Below are 20,729 nucleotides of genomic sequence, written 5' to 3' on the forward strand. Positions count from 1 at the left end.
TTTTTGTGAGGGGAAAATGTTTTCATTGATTTTTGGCTTCTTTTAGTCCTATTTTTCTTTTTATTATATTCATTCCTTCTTTATTTTTTTTTAAAGTTTGCATTTTATTTTTTTTTAAATTTAGAATAATAAGTTAGTAGAACCAAGTTTTATCTGCTTTTTTTCTTTTTTTTTTTTTTTTTTTTCCCCTTCACATATGCGTTTCCTTTGCATATTCTCTCACAGGCATTTCTTACAGGGGAAGCCCATCTTTCTCCTTCTGCCATCATTCCTACCTCCTCACCTCAACCCACTTTTGTTCAAGCAATTTTTAAACACAGTCACCCTTTAGTAGAAACAAAATTCAGACAACAGAACAAAACTGCAAAAATGTCAAAGGGATTTTTTAGTCAATCAGAAATATATATGTTGTTTCATCTACAACATATTTGCTATTTTTTGAATAGAAAAACACAATACTGATTGAAGAAAAGTGGGCTGTAATAAAGTCTGACACAAAATGAAAGAATGACATAACCAAAGGGATGATATAACCAACCAAATTGCCCAGTACAAGCTAGGATCTGTGTGGCTAGGGAGCAGCCTTGCTGAAAGGGACCTGGGGGTCCTGGTAGACAATAAGCTGAACATGAGTCAACAGTGCGCCGCTGCAGCAACAAAGGCAAATTGGATGCTGGGCTGCATCCACAAGGGCATTACTAGCAGAGATAGAGACGTGATCATCCCACTCTACTCAGCACTTGTCAGGCTGTGCCTGGAGCACTGTGTCCAGTTCTGGTCCCCACAATTCAAAAAAGAGAAGGACAGACTGGAGATGGTCCAAAGGATGGCCATGAAGATGATCAAAGGACTGGAGAACCTACTGTGTGAGTAAAGACTGAAGGCATTAGGTCTTTTATCCCTGGAGAAGAGAAGGCTCATCACAGTATTCCAGTACTTAAAGAGTGGCTACAAAGAGGATGGAGGCTCCCTCTTCGCAAGAAACCACATGGGGAACACAATGGGTACAAGTGGTATTGGGAGATGTTTCATCTTGATATAAGAAAGAAATTTGTTGCAGTAAGAACAGTTACTGGAACAACCTCCCCAGGGATGTGGTAGAGTCCCCATCACTGGAGGTTTTCAAGATGCAACTGGACAGGGTGCTAGATAATTTCATTTAGGCTCCGTTTCCCATGAAAGGTTGGATCAAAGGATTTTTCAATGTCTATTCCAACCTGGGCTGTTCCATGATTATATGATTTTATGAAATAAATGGTTTAGTTGATTTTCTTACTTATACTCTCCCAGTTCTTCCTTTCTGATCTTTTTCTCAACTTCCCAATGAGTGAAAAAAAATCTTGATTTAAAGAAGCTTCCTTTTTGTAAACCTTCTATTCTTTACAAAAAATTATTTCAAGTTTCTACAACATATTTTTAAGACATATAACTTTATTTAAAATCTACTATACATTCGACCTGGTGAATAATGCATAATAGCGAATACTGATCCAGCTGAAGACTAAGTTGACCAGTCCATCATGTTAGATGAATGATGACCATCTAACCATGCAGGTAATGCTCAACCCAATGTAGGACAGTGTGATGCAAAATACTCCCACACCTCTGTGCTATCTCCCATACTAAGAGGCAGTAGGATCATGACTTGAAGGACATGCTTCCTGCTCAAATCATTTGCTTTTCATAATTTTATAGGTAGTGACATCAATAATTTTTAAATCTCATTTCTTTTGCAATCTCATAATATTTTCAAATATGTGCTTAGAAAGAAAGTAAAAGCTTTTGAAATCCTTCATTACATGGATCAGTTATCAGCAAAAATGAAAACTCCAGTCTACTAACAAAGTGAAATTTGGGGAACATCCTTAATTTTTACATTGGCAAGTTAAATGTGAGTTATCTATGATAATTGCCTATATGCTAACATAATTGCATGGAACAAACTTTAAAAAAGTATTGTAAGGCTGAAATAAAGAACTTTGAAGGAAAGAACAAAACCTTTATTATTGTCCTATATTTCCCTCCCTCCTTGTACATAAGCTATAAGTTATTGACAGGGTTACTGGCAGCACCCTTGTGTCATTGCAGAAGTCATGAGGAAACAAACTGAAATAACTTTTTTATCCATGCAAATAAGGATATGATAGCAAAAAGGATGCTTGTGACAAAGAATTCAAGAACAAAGAACAAGCGAGGTCTTCATTCACCAGAAAAAAAATCTATCTTGAAGTGCTTATACATGTCTTCCCTTACCTTAAGTTCTGAGTATTTATCTTCACGCTCCTTCAAGGCAGAGAACTGCCATTTTTCCCACTTCTGTACATGTAGATCTTGAGGCTTAAATTCTCAAAGGAAATAAGGTTCCTAAACAAAATGTAGTGAAAGACAGTGTCTTAGCCTTTCAGATGTTCATTGTCTGTGTTATATAAAACTGAGATAACACAGGGCATTGTGGCTTCTTACCAAGGTTTTAACCACTGAATCCTACCTCTTTTTCCCTCTCAGTCAGGACATTTGTGTTATGGCTCTGACTTAGCTGAATAGAGGGTAGAAATATTGCTGATTTTCCTAATGAGGAATAAAGATTCAACTCCCCCTTAGTAATTTTTTAGTACATTCTCAATTCAATAATACTAGTTGTGCTTTATTGATTGCATTAATATACTTCATCTATATACACCAAAATATCAAGGGACAAGAATTAAAAGTATTTAGAGATATCCGAACAGGGAGATACAACTAGATGTTTTGTGGGATTTTTAGATATGTCTTAACAACTAACTTATTAAAATCAACAATGATTTTGAGCATTTGATAGAAAATGGTGGTTATTGGGGGATCCTGGTGTTCAGTTGCTGACTGAGGTTAAACCATGACAGTCTGTTTAAATTATATTGGAAGATTATTCTAATATGAAAAAGAGGCAAAATGTAGCATCTGTTAAGAAGCAAGAGGATTTTGATATTTTCTGGATATGCTATAAGGATGTATAAGCAATACATCCTTCATGGTCAATTGTTCAGATTGCACTTTGTAAGAGGTGTTTTTCACTTTTGCACCTTCAGTGCAAAAACTCAGGTGAGAACTATGTGTCTGACACCAGTTTTAAATAAAACATGAAAAATGGAGGAAGGATATTGGTATGTGAGGATTTTTGAGCCAAGCAGACAGCACGCAGGATAATTTTTAAAAGACATGTTTAATCTTTATTGAAAGCTGTTTCTTTATTGTTGCTATGGGCCATAAGTTTGAATACATTTCTTTCAGCACTTTGCAACATCCTGACCAGCAGTGACAGCCCTAGAAGAAATCTGAAAATTCTTCTGACAAGCATCTTATTTGTACCTTCTGAGGGAATTAAAGGCACTGTAGGCTATATTCTTGCCATCTCTCTATATGTTATAAATGTCTATTTTTGTCCTTTTTTTTTGAGTTTTGTGTGTGGTCTGATTGCTTAAGTCCAAATCCAAAGATATTACATTTGAAACTTTCATTTAAAATTAATGAAGTACCAAAAAGATTAGAACATGTATGTTAGCTTGTATTAAATAACTCGTAGATCTAAGGGCACTGGCATCCATGTTTGCAACTTTATTTTGAAAGAAAAAAGTAAACATTATTATTTTTTATGCAGTCAGAATAGTGATTAAAAAGAGACAAAATACAGCAAAAAACTGTGAGATCAACAAAAAACACAGCTACGAACATACCCACACTTGCCTGATTGAACCTCTTTGAAGTAGGAAAGGTAGCTAGGCTTACATATTGCTTCATGGATATTTTGTCAATTAAAAAGTTCCATTTATCATAAAATAGTTTGGTTCTAACCCTGGTTCTTTTCTACTTTCAGGTCAGATTCTGTTTAGATCAGATTGGTTTACTCATTTCTAACAAAATTTTAATTGGTCTCTTTCAGAATCATAAGCATTCTTTCAACAGCAGTCTTATATAGTTACGTGTGCAAGTATGTTTTGTTGTAATTGAAATTACAGTTTTTCAAATGTTTAAAATGTGCTCTGCATAGTAAATAGGTTTAAAAGATCTAATTTGTAATTTAGATGTTAGCTCTAAGGTTGCTGGACCTGTGTTGGGTAAGCAATTTTGCAACTGAAAAGAGAGCTCTAGGGAATGCTCTCTTAAAAAATAATTTTCCCTTCCTCTGGAATTTTCTAGGATCTCAAATTGTCTTGTTCATCGGGGTGAAATGATGAAAATGTTCACAAAAAAGTATGTGTGAATGAAAGACTGAGAAACACTCCTAGACAATCCCTTCTTGGAGCAGCCAGCCAGGTAGGCAGAACAAGTAACAGGGCTGAGAAAGTGATTTGAACTCTGGTATTGAACACCTTGATTTCCCCTTTTTGAAATTGTACATGCTCGTATGATAGTTCTGTAGTTAGATCACTCTTCCTGGCTGAAAAGAAACTCACTTTCATATTCCAAATTACCCAGTCTTTTGTACCAAATTGTGTGGGATCAAAAAGTTTCTTTCTTACCAAATGTCGCATCCTATATTTACAAAAAATTTCCTGATTAGAATTTTAATTGAAATATGTATTTCTCCATACAAAAGAAAGTAAATTGGCAGTTCTGAGGAAAAGAAATAAAAGACTAAATTGAATTACAATCAGTAACTATAATTAGATTCAAATTTCTAAACTGCTGTTGAAAAGTACCCTTTTGTAAAGGCTCATCCAGATTAATGCTTTGAATAACCATTTGCTTTCCCGTGTCTTGAATATTCTACAGACTTTCCCTGAAAAAAGTAATTGGGTTGGATATTATTCATTTATTTATTTATTTTAAGCTATAGGCTCACTTTCAGAAATGAAAGGGGATTGATTATCAATATTCTTCAAGAAGTAAAAAATTCCATAGGGTAAAGAAAAGAGCATAGGTAGAAGTTCTTCGACTTATCAGCTTTCAATCTTCCTTCTGTTTTTTTTTTTTCTTTTTTTTTTTTTCCCTTTCCGCCTTCCCCCCCCCCCCCCCCCCCCCCCCTTCTGTGTGTCAGGAGAATGCTTTAAAAGGTATCTAGTTTTTAATGCATGGCTCAGATACAGCCTTCAAGAATAAAATAAATAAATTATTCTAATATTCAAGTATATGAAATACATTGTTTTTTAAAATAATACAAGTTATTTGAACAAAAGATGTTATAAATTTCTCATGAATGTGCATAAGCACAATTCTACTATATCCTAGAAACTGAATTTTCTGAGAGAAGAAAATCCTTTCTAATTAATACTTCCCATTTTAAGAATAAAAAACTTTTATGTTTTGGAAATTTGTCACACTTGTGGACAATTTTGTGAAAAGGTACTTCCTGAAATTGTATTTCTCATTATATTTTATTCATTCTTGTTTATGGTTTTTACTTGGAAGCCAAGCAAGCTGAGTCTTTTGGCATTGCAGCTTTCTATAACAAAGTTAGCTTAAAAATTATGTCCCTCAATTGGACATAATTGAACCTCAGAGTCCTGCTTCACACAACTGATTGATATGAAAGAGATATTAAACTTACAGAAACAGTTCTAGTAGAGACACGTTAACCTACACCTGTACCAAGTAAGTGAAAAACCAACTAGTTACAGCTCCATGGTGGTTTTTCTTTGTGGGGGGTTTTTTGTTTTGTTTTTGTGGTTTTTTTTTGTTTTGTTTGGGAGGTTTTTTTCCTCCATAATGACCTTTTTTGTGAGCAGTTAGAGAGTCAGGAGAAGAACGGGGAAGCACCTGCTGTTACAAAAGCCTGCAGTCCCTTATCAGGGAATTCATATGGGAGAGTGTGGTTCCAGATCTCTTTACATAACTTTTTTCCCACAATTCTTGAGAAGCTACAGAACTAAAGAACTGAGAGACTACCTCTCCTCCAGCTTTGAAAGAACACCACTCATTCTCTCTTAAATGATATTTTCTCCATGCAGTCCTTAGTTAGGTGAAGAAAGAGGTTCATTTAGAAGTCCTGTTTCCAATTTTCCATGTCATAGTACTGGAACATGCCATCTGTAGTTGGTTACTGAACTGCCTGAGATCATTTTAAAGTGCCAGCCTCTTATTATGCACTGTAGAAAGAAATCCAATGTCAAACATGTTGTCCTGGATTCCTTTTGGCAAGCTAGGTCCACATCTGATATGTGCTTGCATCTTTATTGGATTTGGACTATGAATCTCTTTTAAGGTATGCATTTAAAGTGACGTAAATTTTACCTTCCAATCCACCTGATATCAGCAGCAGTGGTCAAAACAGTGGTTGTGAAAAATTGATATTCTTTCTTTTACTAAGTGACATTTTTCAGACTAAATGTGAATAAAGTACAATGACTGCGTTGATCAGCTTATTCTAGTTATCCAGGCTGAGGTAATGAACTCAGACAAAGAACAGTTATATCACTAATCCTACCATTTATCCTAAAAAAGGGAAAGATGTGATTTTTAACTCAATCTTTTTTAGTATCTTTGGCAGATCTTCTAATTCACAAATCAGTGTTTAACACAATATAATGAAGAAAAATCTCATTTTTCAGTGAAGAGTCACATATTTTCTCTCTGAAACTCACCAAAGTGTATATGCAAAAATGTATGTGACAAAGAAGGGGAACTGGGGCTGGAATTGAAACTTTTGATCCAAAGAAAAAACCTCTGAAATTTATTAGGAAGAAAATGTAAGTTGTTTTCCAGTTCCAAAATCAGAATGAACCACATCTGTTACAAAGGGAACACAGGGATGTTTCTTCAAGAATAAAGAGCTGTTTTGTTAGTTCAGGGGATGTAAGTTTGCCTATTTCTGACACAGGGATATCTGTGGAGCTAATACTTTGCATTAACACATACAAACAATTCACTGAAATTTGGTGCTTACTTGGAGACTATATGCAAACTGACAGAATTACAACGGTTGGGTAAAACTCCATACTAGCAATAAAGATACCCTTAATTCAAAGGCACTGCAGTTGACAGAATAAAATGTTGACAACAGTAGAAGTACCAGACTCTCACACAAAGTTATTTTTAATTCAGCATTTCAGAAATATATGATTTCTAGGAAAAATTCCAAAACACTTGCCCCCCCTCCAAGTCTATGTTACTGAATCTGCTATCTTTTGATACTTAAGTCTCTCCAGCATATGCAGACAGAAACACCTCTAATTATGAATGTATACCTGTATGACTAGAAATACAGTGAACTATACTTTCTAAACTATGATAACAAAATTATTTGCTTGATCTGATCAGAGTGACAGTTATGAGCTACGGTTAGTGTAGTAACTTATGACTGAACCAAAAACATGGAAAGAGAAGTGTCGCTTTCACTGCGTTAAGATTTCTTGAAAGAGATAATTAAGGAAAGGAATGTAACACATTGGAGAGGAAAAGCCCCTTTGGGGATTGTAATTCCGTGAAGTAAGCAGGGTCATTACAAGCTTTAAAGAAAGAACTGGAACAGAGAATCTGTAAACACTTGGAAATAAAGATAGCTGACTTGAACTCTGCAACATATCAACCCCAAGTTCCCAAAACTCCTGGATGTCCGATCAGCAGATTTTGTGAGGTCTTGTTAAACAGCACTACATGCCTCTGCTCTTTTTTTTTTTTTTTTTTTTTTAATGGCTGAATATATATCCAATCAAGCTTATCTGTTAGAAACCAGACAGTTTATCTCAGTTATTGCCTGCTCACTTGCTTACCATGGAGGTTTACACTATAGCAACAAGGCAGTTGCAGGAATTGTAAAGAAATATGGACATATTCAGATGTATACCATTTTATTCATACCTTTAGATTTAGAAAATTGAAAACATTGTCAGACTGAAAGGACTCCATGCTAACCTTTGTCTCACATGCTTTTGAATGACTTGGTTTGTTCTGCCAGCAAATGTGTGGTTTAGTGGTAGGAAAAGAAGGAATAGTTACCATAGTAACTGTCATACAATCCAGTGTGGTGCGTATGTTACTGTACCTCTGAGACAATACAAAGCTGCCTTCTTAATCCCTTTAGTGTTCCTGGTTGAATGGTGTATGCCTAGTAAAGTGGCACTTGTAGGTCCCTCGGCTGTACACTCTATTTTCCATCTCCTCCTCAGTAAAGTAATGGACCTCCTATAAGTAGTACGAGGTAAAAAACCAAGCCCGACATTCAAAGATAGAAACTTAGTGCTCTGCTTGAAAAACACACAACTTTCCCCCAGACTATAATTATTGTTACTTTATGAGCTTTTTTTACATCCTCCTAAAATCTTTAAACACTAACTGATGTCAATAAAGATACAATGAAGCTTGTTCAAAGCATAGGAGATGCCTCAGTACAGTTTAATTTTTCCTAAGATAATTTCATGTATTTATTTTGTTGCTTGCTAGAGTCAGTGAATGTTTGGGACAAAATAAGACAAACCTCATAAAACTAAGGCTTAGGTGATTGTTTAGTTGTGGTTTTTGACACATTTAACATCTGCTAGATTTCATCTAACACAATGGAATGACTGAAAGTGGTGGTCCCAGAGGGGTGAACAGCTTCAAATGAATATAGCATTTTGTAGCAGCTTTGTCATTATTTTTTTTATGTCAATGCTATTTCATCAGTGCTTTGCATATTGCCATTTGAATTTTCACTAGAGTGGAGACTGGGATCCGTACCATAGGAAAATGCTCCAACAATTCAGGTGTAGGGAATTCTGTGGATAACTTTATTAAACGTCTTTTGTTATTGCATATTGGATAACACATTTAAACATTCATTCAGAAAGAGGATAAATTGAAAAATTAATTAACCCTAGAAATTATGACATTTGCCTGAAATGTGGGGCAAGGACTGGTTGAAGGATCGGGAGCACAGGTAGTGTTTTCCTCAATCCCTACAGTGGCAGGGAAGGATACTGAAAGGAGCAGGAAAACACACCTGATCAACACGTGGCTCAGGGGCTGGTGCCGTCGGAGGAATTTTGGCTTTTTTGATCACAGGGAGGTTTACACGGCACCGGGCCTGCTGGTGACAGACGGAGTTCAGCTGTCTCACAGGGGAAAAAGGATCATGGCTCATGAATTGGCAGGGCTCATTGAGAGGGCTTTAAACTAGGTTTGAAGGGGGAAGGGGATAAAACCAGGCTCACTAGAGATGAGCCTAGGGGTGGCGTGCCGATGCCGGGGGCGAAATGAATAGCCCAGCTCAAGTGCATCTACACCAATGCACGCAGCATGGGCGGCAAGCAGGAGGAGCTGGAAGCCATTGTGCAGCGGGATAGATATGACTTAGTCGCCATCACAGAAACATGGTGGGGTGACTCTTATGATTGGAGTGCTGCAATGGATGGCTGTAGACTCTTCAGAAGGGACAGGCGAGGAAGGAGAGGCGGTGGGGTGGCCCTGTATGTTAGGGAGTGTTTCGATTGTATAGAGCTCAATGATAGTGATGATGATACGGTTGAGTGTTTATGGGTAAGGATGAGGGGGAAGGCCAACGAGGCAGATATCCTGCTGGGAGTCTGTTATAGACCACCCAACCAGGATGAAGGGGCGGATGAAGTGTTCTACAAGCAGCTGGCAGAAGTCTCACAATCGCTAGCCCTTGTTCTCGTGGGGGACTTCAACTTCCCAGACGTCTGCTGGAAATACAACACGGCAGAGAGGAAACAGTCTAGGAGGTTCCTGGAGCGTGTGGAAGACAACTTCCTGACACAGCTGGTAAGTGAGCCTACCAGGGGAGGTGCCTCGCTCGACCTGCTGCTTACAAACAGAGAAGGACTGGTGGGAGATGTGGTGGTGGGAGGCCGTCTTGGGCTTAGCGACCATGAAATGATAGAATTCTCGATTCTTGGTGAAGTAAGGAGGGCGGCCAGCAAAACCACAACCAGGGACTTCCGGAGAGCGGACTTTGGCCTGTTCAGGACGCTGGTTGAGAGAGTCCCTTGGGAGACAGTCCTGAAGGGCAAAAGGGTCCAGGAAAGCTGGACGATCTTCAAGAAGGAAGTCTTAAAGGTGCAGGAGAAGGCTGTCCCTGTACACCGTAAGAAGAATGGGCGGGGAAGACGACCGGCCTGGCTGAACGGGGAGCTCTTGCTGGGACTCAGGAAAAAAAGGAGAGTTTACCGCTTGTGGAAGAAGGGGCAGGCGACTCAAGAAGAGTACAGGGATCTCGTTAGGTCGTGCAGAGAAGAAATGAGAAAGGCAAAAGCCCAGCTAGAACGTAATCTGGCCACTGTCATTAGAGACAACAAAAAAAGTTTTTACAAATATATTAATGACAAGAAGAGAGCCAAGGAGAATCTCCATCCTTTATTGGATGCGGGGGGGCAACATTGTCACCGAGGATGAGGAAAAGGCTGAGGTACTCAATGCCTTCTTTGCCTCAGTCTTTAACAGGCAGACCAGTTATCCTCAGGGTATTCAGCCCCCTGAGCTGGAAGACAGGGACGGTGAGCAGGATGAACCCCCCATAATCCAAGAGGAAGCAGTCAATGACCTGCTACGCCACCTGGATGCTCACAAGTCTATGGGGCCGGATGGGATCCACCTGAGAGTGCTGAGGGAGCTGGTGGAGGAGCTCGCCAAGCCACTCTCCATCATTTATCAGCAGTCCTGGTTAACGGGGGAGGTCCCGGACGACTGGAGGCTTGCCAATGTGACGCCCATCTACAAGAAGGGCCGGAAGGAGGATCCGGGGAACTACAGGCCTGTCAGCCTGACCTCGGTGCTGGGGAAGATTATGGAGCGGTTCATCTTGAAGGCACTCACAAGGCATGTGCGGAACAACCAGGGGATCAGACCCAGCCAGCATGGGTTCATGAGAGGCAGGTCCTGCCTGACCAACCTGATCTTGTTCTATGACCAGGTGACCCGCCTAGTGGATGAGGGAAAGGCTGTGGATGTGGTCTGCATGGACTTCAGTAAGGCCTTTGACACTGTCTCCCACAGCATTCTCCTAGAGAAGCTGGCGGCTCACGGCTTAGACAGGTGTACTCTGCGCTGGGTCAAAAACTGGCTGGACGGTCGGGCCCAGAGAGTTGTGGTGAATGGAGTTCAATCCAGTTGGTGGCCGGTCACGAGCGGTGTTCCCCAGGGCTCAGTTTTGGGGCCAGTCTTGTTCAATATCTTTATCAATGATCTGGATGAGGGGATCGAGTGCACCCTCAGTAAGTTTGCAGATGACACCAAGTTGGGCGGGAGTGTTGATCTGCTCGAGGGTAGGAAGGCTCTGCAGAGGGACGTGGACAGGCTGGATTGATGGACTGAGGCCAGCTGGATGAGATTCAACAAGGCCAAGTGCCGGGTCCTGCACTTGGGCCACAACAACCCCATGCAGCGCTACAGGCTTGGGGAAGAGTGGCTGGAAAGCTGCCCAGCAGAGAAGGACCTGGGGGTGTTGGTCGACAGCCGGCTGAACATGAGCCGGCAGTGTGCCCAGGTGGCCAAGAAGGCCAATGGCATCCTGGCCTGTATCAGAAATGGTGTGGCCAGCAGGAGTAGGGAAGTGATCGTGCCCCTTGTACTCGGCACTGGTGAGGCCGCACCCCAAATACTGTGTTCAGTTTTGGGCCCCTCATTACAAGAAGGACGTTGAGGTGCTGGAGCGTGTCCAGAGAAGGGCACCGAGGCTGGTGAGGGGTCTGGAGAACAAGTCTTATGAGGAGCGGCTGAGGGAACTGCGGTTGTTTAGCCTGGAGAAAAGGAGGTTGAGGGGAGACCTTATCACTCTCTACAACTCCCTGAAAGGAGGTTGTAGCGAGGTGGGTGTTGGTCTCTTCTCCCAAGTAACTAGCGATAGGATGAGAGGAAATGGCCTCAAGTTGCTCCAGGGGAGGTTTAGATTGGACATGAGGAAAAATTTCTTTACTGAAAGAGTGGTTAAACATTGGAACAGGCTGCCCAGGGAGGTGTTGGAGTCCCCATCCCTGGAGGTATTTAAAAGACATGTAGATGAGGCGCTTAGGGACATGGTTTAGTGGGCATGGTGGTGTTGGTTTGACGGTTGGACTCGATGATCTTAGAGGTCTTTTCCAACCTCAATGATTCTATGATTCTATGATTCTATATAAATTAGAAGAACTATTCAGTCCTTCAGCACGTAACACAATAGTCACAGATGTAACTGGAAGCAACCATTATCCCTTATTCCTCTTACTTAATAACTTTAAATAAAAAATGATTCCAGATTTGGAACTTGAAAGATACCTGTGCCTATTTCTTAAATTCTTCTGGGTAGAATACTGTCAAGCATTTATTTAACTAATAAGTTAACAAGTTGTATGGAAGGATATCAAATGACAGGACTCAACATCTCAAAGAAACATTCAGATGATTTGACAGTGTTAGCACAAGTTTATAGTTGAGTGTCGTTTGCAAGCAATCTCAAAGCTGTCTGAAGACAATAGTAAGACTTCTAATAGAAGCTGTAAACAGTGCAGCATTTAACCTTAATGTGCCTTGTTTAGAAGGAGAAATCAAATCCTAGGGCTAATTGCCGTGGGCAGTAGAATCCCAAAAACCATGCACCAGTGACAGATACTCTAACAACTCAAATATCTACTCTCTTGGGCAGTTCTTTGTGTATTTAGTTAGGTCCATTTGGGACACACTTTTCTTACTATTTACAGTCTTTTACAAATAATTAACCCACAAGGGAACAAAATAGTTTTTATCAGACAAGTAAAAGTCAGTAAAAGATTGCAAAAGAATAAAACATTATTTTCATTCCCAGTAAAATATGAAAAGTTACCTTGTATTATTAATGAGAAGAAACAGCAAAATAATTCACAAAATAAAGATAAAATTATAGATAAATCATGTGGCCATGAGGAATTAGGGAAAACTAAAATATGTGAACCACTGTCATGGAAAATTACAAGCATGGAACTAACATAAATCAGACCAGTTCATCTGTAGAGCCATATTTTTTCTGGAAAATTAACTGTTTAAGGATCCAGATGGCACTTTTTCTTTTGAATTTGAAACTTGCATAATTTGGATTAGAAAATGCTAAAAATATGTTATTTTCAAATAATATAATTATTACATAGCATGTATAATACATAACATAGATTACTATGTTATGTATTTTTACCCATATAATAATTATTTGCAATAAAATACAAAATTAACATGTTGACTCCAGTTTTGTCTACCTGTATTGAAGGCCAGCTCTGACACTGTGCAGCCATAAAACCTTGTATCAGACGTCTGTGTAAACAGCTAAGTTGTGAGAGCAAGCTGTGTGAGGACCCAGCTGGGTGTCCATCCTGCACCCTCCAGCCAGTGCCTGGGGAGCCGTACTCAGTACCAGTCTCAGTACCAGCCATGCCCGTGCCCAGCCTGGTACATCTGGCATCCCGGGTTCTCATTAAAATGAAGCCATTCTTTTGGCCCTTATCCTCATGGTGAAGGAAATAAATTAATAGTAAATTAATTTTTTTCTTCAAAGACTTTTTTTTTTTTTTTTCCCCCAGTACCCTGATAGAGCTGCCTGCTTTGGAAGGTCTCCCATCATTCTGTGAACACAATCAATGTCTGTAAAAGCAGTTCTGACTACTTTGTTTGGAATATGAGGATCACTATATTTGTTCCTACCACTTCTTTTTAAGACCTCAAAGAAGTCATCACTGGTATACTCATAGCCCTTCTACCCCCACGGCTGGGTAGACCATCTGTTCTATCCATAGTGTTTAGTGGGAGTCTAAAAACTTTGCCCAGTGCAATGCCAGCTTGGCATTATGCCTTTTCAACTTAAATTCAGAAGTTAAGTGAAGTATTCAATATATAAGTACATGCAAAACCAAAGTTCTCTTGTACTGCTGGACAAATGCTTCATCAGGGAAAGCATAAGTATGTTGAAGTAACTGAGTAGTTTGAAGTCATGTAAATACAAATATATTTGCATTAGGAACCTGACTTAGAGATACATCTTGCCAGTCAAAAAGAATTAAAGGAATAAATTTTTCAAATCTGAGATAAGTGCAAGGATTCAATCTCAGTAAGGAGTATTTGCATAGTGCTTGTAAAATAATTTTAATAGAATCATCATTTTTCCATACATTTGTGAATTATATATAGAATTAACATACTGCAATTATGACTGATTCTAATTTCTACAGAAATATTTGCCAAGGTACATACATGTAAATATTTAAAGATACATCTTCTAGGTTTTTACATAAATAGTTTTGCATATATCTTTCATTTCTACCTTTTATACATGTAAAAAATAAAACCTCTTTCAGGAGAGTATATTCATGTGTTTAACTTAGGGAATGAGACTGTATATAATCATGTTACTTCACATGTCAGTCATTATTTCACGGACATTACTAGTGATGAGGGACAGTTTTGTGTTTGCAACTAATGAGCTATATATTCTTAATTAAAATGTTATTTTAAGCAGGTTTTAAATCCAATAATTTGAACAAATGAATTTATTTAATGCCACTTGCCTTGTTTTTATTTTGTTTAATAGCTTTTATTTTTCCTGTAAGTAGTAACAATAACCTTTATAGCCTTTCCCAGTAGAGTAACAGGCACCCTGTATGTTTTCTTTTTTTTTTTTTCTTTTCTTTTTTTGAATAGAGGACAGCATTGCATACATGCTTTGATCATTCACAGAAATCCTGTGACTGAGTACAAGAAACAGTACCATCGTCTCCCAGCTAACTTAAAGAATTCAGCATTTAGGTGTTAAGAAAATGAAAACAGCCATATTGATTTCGTATGGCTAAAAACCTACCTCATTATTCTGTCTCCCATGAAGAACCTAGATGGATGCACATTGATGGATACTTGTATTAGAGCAAGAACATGACAAGCATATATAATATTCCTTCCTAACATTCTCCCAGTCTCCAGCTATTTTGAACTATTTTCTGGGCCTCTTGAGGTTTGTATATTTGTAAAGTCCTTGAATCTCTCTGCCAACTATTCATCAAAGTGGCCCATGAAAGCACATAAGATTCTTACACCAAAAAAAGTCCTTTAGCAATGACTCCTGCAGGAGTACTTCCTGTTGAAAGAATAACCATCTTTTTTTGTTGTTGTTCTGAACGTGGCTCTTGTAAGTAGAGCCAAACATTTAGGTGCTTTGAGCATTTGTTCAAAATGTTCACCTCCACGTTAGCAAATGCTTAATTGCTTCCCGCATTTTGGTTTTAGGATTCAGTTTTCTGTCACTGGAAAAATAGGAACCTTATAGTAAATTGAGTAATAGTAGTATAGTAAATTGAGTATATAAGTGTCTGAGATAATCTTATACAACAAAAAGAAAAGCTAAGTGTGAGCTGAAATATACTCCCTCCAGTAAAATGAGTGCTCTTATTGAATCATAGAATCATAGAATCATTTAGATAGGAAAAGACCTTTCAGATCATCAAGTTCAACCATTAACTTAGCACTGCCAAGTCCACCGCTAGACCATGTCCCTAAGTGCCACATCTACACATCTTTTAAATACCTCCAGGGATGGTGACTCAACCACTTCCCTGGGCAGCCTGTTCCAATGCTTGATAGCCCTTTCAGTGAAGAAATTTTTCCTAATATCCAAACTAAACCTCCCCTGGTACAACTTGAGGTATTGAGGCACTTTCTCAACATAAAATAACGTCTCACAGTTAATAATACTTATTTGAAATGCTCCGTGCCTAGATCAACTTCATTTTTAATATCTAGAGCTAACATGACCCTGACAGGAGCTGTTTTTAGTATGTGAAAAGTATAAGTGCCACCTTGCCTTGTGCACACAGTGAGGCTTAATATCCTACTGGTCCCTTAGCTCAGAGGTCCAATGTTGTGCTACCAGGGTCAGACAGAAACCAGGATTTGGAGCTGGATTTCCAGTCTGAGCCAAATTTCACTCGTCGAGCGAAATACAGTGTGTGGCAAAGACACCCATCCACATGAATTTTAGGGATGGTGATGTGTGTAGTGGTGGTTGAAGTATTCACTCTGCTGAGTGAGGCAGGTGCAAACCATCCCCACTCCAAACCTTTCCAGGTGTCTGAGTGTGGCCAACATGGTCAGTCTAGTGACTTTCCTCACTGACAAAGTTTTCACACATTGAGTTTCAATGTTATTGTAACTATCACTCATTAAGCCGTGTTTATTATGTCCTGTCATCTCTTAAGAAGGAATATGCTGTCCATTGGAAATGTGGAGGAAATTTTAGGAACTGGTGTGATATTTACACTGCTTCATACTGTACGAAGGTTGCAATTTCTAGGATCGTGATGTCCCAGTTAACCATCCTGCCAAAATTTACAGATTCACTTTTACAAATTCAAGCAAACACTGTATTCTTATAGGATCCAGGGTAAGAGATCTCAGGGGTAGGATTAACCAAGTGCAGAAAGATTGTTCTGATTTCTACAATTACATAAACATAGGTTAGGTCACTGTGAAGGCCAGCAGCTCCCTATGGGCTGGTGCACTGGCAGGCTCCCCATAGGGGCATCAGGACAAGGCCTGGCAGCCAGGGCCCGGCAGCCAGGGCCCATCCCAGTGCCCCAGCCAGGAACAGGGCAGCTGGGGGGCACTGGGGCAGCCCCAGCTTCAGGCATTGGGCACCACCCTGGGAGCGGGGATGGGACGAGGCCAGACTGGGTTGTAGGCCTGCGGGTGGGCCTGGTTTGGCACGGCCCATGGCCTTGCTGCACAGGGCTGTAGGGAGCTAAGAGACTGTCCCTGCTGCGGCATCGCTGGGGCTGGGGCTGATGGCTCCGGGGGGCTGACGTGGGGTCCTGGGCCATGGGCAGGTGGAGGAAACCCCAGGAGGGGCCGTGAGTAGGGACAGTCAGCGCTAACAGTGTGTTAATAGGCCTGACAACATACACCTCTCTATATATTTAAGATGTAACTCTTAAGCCTTCTGTATATCTTTTTTATCCATACTGATCTTTGATTGCTACCTGCAGTCTGGAATAGGGCAGGGCCTGTAAAGTGCTGACATGGCCGAGTTAGAGAGGGAGAGCTCTCTGCTTTTTCTTGCTTTTCACACTCAAGTAAGTAATCTAGGCCTTTATTTTGTTTCTTTTTAGAAATTTAGGTGGTTGGGTTTTGTTTGGTTTTTTTTTTTGTTCCCTGAACTTGAACTAACCAAAAGGAAGAAATGGTCTCTGTAACATGAAGACAAAATGATGTCCCAGTGTTTTACTGATGATAAGAAAGTTTCACTATCATCATTGTTTAGCACAACCTACTGCAATAGGAGATTTTTACTGTTTAAAAAATTTGCCAACTGTTAGAGTAGTATCAGATCTGTGGCATTCCTAATGATTGGCTCAAAATAGAGCTGTTCAAAAAAGCTGGTATCTAATAAATATTTATAGGGGTTTTCTTCTTCATTCTTTTCTTCCTCAGTGAATAAATGACTGAGAACAGAACATTATTTGCCTGTTGCCCTTGAGTTAAGCTATCGAAGTACAGCTTAATTAAAAAAGAGTTTTGGCAGTAGGACTGATTTACATAAGGGTTAGATAGGTTGGAAAGCCAGAAATAACAGCTGATAAAGAATAGAAAATGAGCTGGCTTATAAAGAAAATGTAACCATTACAAAATACGACAGTATTACAGTGTGTTGGGAGAAAATAAAAGTACTAATCTATACACTAGAAGGAAAGAGGGTCTTTCCTAAATAAGTAGGAAGGATGTTCAGTGAAACAGCCATGAGGGACAATAGTAAATGAAATCTGTGAAAAGAGAAATACTTCATACAACAAAGACTCAAAGTATTTTATTACCAGAAAATGATGGGAAAATTAAAAGACTGCCATATATTTTTTTTTCCACAACCATTAATTTCAGAAATCATGGGGGGGTGTTAGAAATTATTTATTTCTTTCCCTCCTTTTTCCTGTCAAGCAGAGGATAAAGATATTTATTAAAATTTTGATAAAAAAAAATTCTATCAAAAGAAAGGAACAGTATTTATCCTAGTTGTGATATACTTTTTTTTTCCTGTAAGCAGATGAAAATATAGAAATTGTAGAGACATAAAAAATCCTTACACTTTCTTAGTAACAGGGTGGCTACTATTGTCAAATAATCTAAAAGTGCTAATAATGTTGCAATTCACAAACTTTAAAAACAACTAACAATTTTTAAAAAATGCTTCCAAGCTATATTTCCTACTCATTCCATAATCCTACAAGGTATTTATACTTACAAGGTAGGTATTTATACTTACAAGGTATCTCATCGATGTGCATTTATTTTTAATCCCACTCCCTCTGAAAGCTTCTTTGATAACATCTCCTTTATAAATGCAACCAGAACTCTTGCATCAAGCTCAGAATCAACAAAAATAGGAACTAAGTGATATTATTTACATTCTGTCTGTAGGCATAGGTTTGATAGTGTATTCTCAAAGCTCTTGGAGAGCCTCTGTGTAACTTGTATTGCTCAAAGGAAGAAATGTGGCCTGTACCATGCAACTGTTGAATGTCTGAGCTGCTTATGGAGGATATAAAAATCTTATAAGTATCCAGTGATTACTTTCTTAGGCTTAAGTGTGCAGCTTTGGAAGAAGGAGAAAATCCTAATGTAAATAAGTAAGGAGCATTTTAAAGATCAGTTTCTAAATGTGCCTATCAGAACTAAAGAGGAACTGGATAGGTTCATTAATTCAAAAGGTTCTACCACAGAACCGATGAAAAAAGTTTTTCATTTTTTTAGGAAATATACCCAAAACATAGAAAGCTTATCAAAGAAAAAAAAAACAAAACTAAAAAAAAATCCAAATGCACAAGTTTAAAGTGAGTAAAAAAAAAATGCAAAGCACATTTCTGTAGTCAGACAGCATACAGAGAGGAGTGTTAGAATGTCATTCTAACACTTGTTTATCTGGAAGTAAATTGGCCCTACAATGAGACAGAAGAGTCTCAAATAGCAAAATGTGCTTGCGGTGTTATGATTGGCAATTGTAATAAAGTCTTCAGAAACAGTACTATGACCCATCATTGCTAAAAATTTTACAGAGGACACCTCAATGCTATCAAGTTTTTAAGGCTGTATTGACAATGTTTACATGCTTAAACCTCAAAGTCAGTCTTAGTCTCGTTTGCTACAGTATTTGGAACTTCTTCCTGTCAAAGAAGATATTGATAAACTGTACATATAGCCTGGAAGAGACCCTGTTAAAAAGTTTATTTTAATACAGTGATGAAAAACCACGGAAGTGTTGTAAATAGGAAGCACAAAGAAATCCTTCCATTCTTTTCAGCTGGAGGGATTTCCAAGGGGACTTACCAGCCAGAGCTGAATACTGTACTGAAGTGGCTGAGTGATTCCCAAGTGAGTCTGGGAAGAGCAAGCTCTGATATGTCTGCAATCGTCTGCACAGATATAGCTATAATAGAGACCTATGACATTGCCTCTAGAAGCCTCATTGAATCATATACAAAAGACTGTACAACTAGATTGACCTAGTGATGCATATGGCTAGCACCAGACTAGGAAAAAACAACTATAAATGTAATAAACCACCCCTTATAAAAGTAGGTGTGATTAAGGAGCACGCTTAAATCCCTTTTTTATAATTCTGATCAGCACTATAATTCAGCGTTCTAATGAAGAGGATCCTTGATTTTCCTGAAAACATTATATTGTGCTGCCAAGATAATCTGGAGAGAATTACATAGCCAGAACTGAAATACTGAGAAGCATTGTCTCTTAATTATGCCATTCACATAAAAGCCATCTTGGAAGATGAACTTGCCCAGCCTAATTAGTGACCTAAATTTCTCCTTGCCCTTCCATCTTCCCTGGTTCATGTCTATTTCTGACCCTTCTTCCCTTGGCAACAATTTCTTATTTAGCAGGTCATGGAAAGCAGAAATTAAAATGCAGTAGTTATGTCATATACACAAACCATTTTTTTCCCATGGCTAGATATGTAAGACTTGAGATGGTAAATAGCTGCTTCTTGTCTTCTGTCACGGAGGTGATGGGTAAATCTACTTATGATGCCCATAGAAACTGGACATATACAACCCTCAGTGTACTTGTTTGTTTAACGTGCCCTCTGATATCTGTGTATCACTAGTGATTACTGCCAGCAAAAAAGAAGTCTAATAGGCATAGCAACAAGATACAGTTTATGAAAATTTAATCAGAAAGTACTCAGCATTATTTAAATGGATAGGAAATCAAGCAGCATATGGTAATCATGGACATCTTTTCTCTGCTACCCAACAGAGATAGCGTTGATTGGTTATATGTAGCATAACACAGGAAATGTAATGAGATACAGAATTACTACTAACATTACAAAATTATCTAATCTGCAGACAGCTTCAGTAAAATAAATTGTAAGGTATAGATGTAAATTTAAGGATTGGCTATACAGAAATGCATATGTGTGATTACACGCAAGTTGTGAGCTCAAGTACTGCACTTTTGCATAAAGGATCTTCAGATGACAGGTGGCGGTCTAGTTTAACTCTCCATTTCCTGGGTATTTTCTATCTGTATGGTAAATTCTTGACAAGTATTCTTGATGGCCTAGGACCTGGCTGATATATACAATTTGTTTTAAAAAATAACAAGCTTTCAAGCAACTATTCATAGTAATGTTGCAAGCATAATTGTCATGAAAGTGTGGTATTTGTTTTACAGTTGCACCTTGAAGATGATGAAGGGTGAAGATTAAATATTACAGAGGAAAATCAAAGAAATGTGGGAATTGCAAAAGCTAATAAATAGCATACCAGTGTCAGTCCACTTCTAGTTGATTTTTTGATGGACATGTCTCCTCTACTTAATCA

This window comes from Aptenodytes patagonicus, chromosome 1 (assembly GCF_965638725.1).
Source record: "Aptenodytes patagonicus chromosome 1, bAptPat1.pri.cur, whole genome shotgun sequence".
NCBI classification, from domain to species: domain Eukaryota; kingdom Metazoa; phylum Chordata; class Aves; order Sphenisciformes; family Spheniscidae; genus Aptenodytes; species Aptenodytes patagonicus.